The sequence below is a fragment of the Manduca sexta genome, unplaced genomic scaffold (assembly GCF_014839805.1).
Source record: "Manduca sexta isolate Smith_Timp_Sample1 unplaced genomic scaffold, JHU_Msex_v1.0 HiC_scaffold_1239, whole genome shotgun sequence".
In the NCBI taxonomy this organism is placed as follows: Eukaryota; Metazoa; Arthropoda; class Insecta; order Lepidoptera; family Sphingidae; genus Manduca; species Manduca sexta.
The window spans coordinates 1-2,054 of NW_023592084.1; the positions used below are offsets into that span (position 1 = coordinate 1).

Below are 2,054 nucleotides of genomic sequence, written 5' to 3' on the forward strand. Positions count from 1 at the left end.
AAAACAAAATTGAAAGTCAATTTGTGTTATTATTAATGACCAATCATTTATTTATTATGATATGACACATACCAGTCGATCAACGTCATTCAGTATACTATCTGCAATGCCATCTTTTCTTCATAATGACATGACACTTATCAGCAGTCGTTTAACGTGATTATAATGAAATAACCAAATCTATCTGCAATGCCATCTACAAAAAACCACATCCCTTTACCAATACTCCAAACATTTGCGTCGTCAAATTATCGAGGAATCGTCATCCGATCGAAACAAAAAGCCCAGTATTCGGGCAGGTGATTGGACATCCTACATTATCCATCGTTAAGGGTTATTCAAAACACGCCACTATCGCGTTATAATAAATCGCAAATTGCTGGATCAGGAAAATGGAATTGGTAGAGGTGGCAGCTGATTATGTAATTCAAGGTTTTTGTACTAAATTTGAATTGATGCTGTTTATTAACACGGGTCAGACTTCAAAGGATCTTATAGTAAGTGTATTATAGTTAGTTATTGAAAAGTAGATAAGTCAAAATTTCGTAAGGTAATACGATTCCAATTAAATCAAACAGCTAGATCGTGAGAAAAAAAATGATAAAAATAAGAATTGTACCGGGAATATATATATTTTTAGCTCTATCTATTCTAAACCTTATTAACTCTACATATCCAATGGCCAGCAATACCGCCAGCTAATTGACGCCCTAATTAGCGTGTGGTCATTAAAAATATTGGCAATTCCTCATTTCCGGAAGCCGACAACATGTGGTGCCGGCGCGATAAATGAACGCTATCCAATACATTATAACCTAGATATTTTATTGAAGCTTCAATGGAAATTATAAAATATACAAACATGTGACGTCAAAAAGTTACATACACGCTGTTTATCCCCAAAGAGTATGCAAAGGCGCAGGCGCAACTGACGAACTCACCGCTGTATGTATTTCGTCACATAATGTGATAGGGGCCAGACTTCTATACTAGAAAACCCAAAATCACTTTGAGCGACTCGGGGATTGAACCCGAGGCCTCATACTGCAGTTTCACCGTAATACATCTACGTTACCGAAGCAGTCGAATGATGGTAAACGTCTACAATCAAGTACATAGTATAGCATAGTAGTAGCACCATAGTATAATAATGGCAACAGAAGCAAACAACGCAGTGATATCTAGAAATAATGGCCAATATCTGCCACCTTTGTCATTATTAGTTTCCAGTCATGGCTACTTCCACGTTTTACTACACTGTACTGTGAGATCAACACAATATATCAAACACGATGTAAAAGGTGTTGTTTTACACAAAACACCTTTACGTGGAGATCCTATTCGGTCCCAGGCAGGCGTTAGGAAACCAATATCAAAAATGCAAATCGAATTGAAAAATAAAACAGTGATAATTGATTAGGTGGTTGCACATAAAGTATTTATAATAAATAAGCCGTCGGCAGATGATTTAAGCGCGCGGCGCATTGTGCTCGCCCACAGTAGCGGCCCACGGAGCACGCTAGATCGGCCCGCCCGCCACGATGTCCGGCCAAGTCGAGAGTATGGAGACGGCTTTTTACTCACAATTTGCCATTTGAGCTTCTTACAATTCACTAATATATACTAGATTAGAGAGTCATTCTATATAGCAGTTATTTACGTTTAAAAATATAGTGATGTTCTTAAGTTGAACAAAAACTTGTTTCCGCCCGGGATCTAACCGGGGACCTTGTGCGTGTGAAGCACACGTGATAACCGCTACACTACGGAAACTTGTTGACAAGCGGCAAAATTGTTATCATTAAGAGCTACGAAAGGAATATCAAATCCAAATCATATTTTGTTTACTATCCTACCCAATATTTATCATTAGGTAATAAAGTAATTGAACATATAATTCTATAGAATAGTGTAACAAATAAGATAGTACTTAAAAACAAATTGTCGTCTCTGATTGTAAACCTTCACGTCAGGAGAATCACGGATGCGTCGCCTTTGTACCGGCCGGCATAATTGTGTCGATTGCGGAACCATCTCTTTTCAGTCGTGGCTAT

At 37.9% G+C, this 2,054-nt stretch overlaps 1 non-coding gene across 1 annotated transcript; it reads right to left on the reverse strand.

The window, feature by feature from the left end:
* Positions 1 to 1,700: 1,700 nt before the first annotated feature.
* Trnav-cac lies at positions 1,701 to 1,773 on the reverse strand. The gene has a single exon. It is a non-coding gene; the product is annotated as a tRNA-Val (tRNA).
* Positions 1,774 to 2,054: the final 281 nt, after the last annotated feature.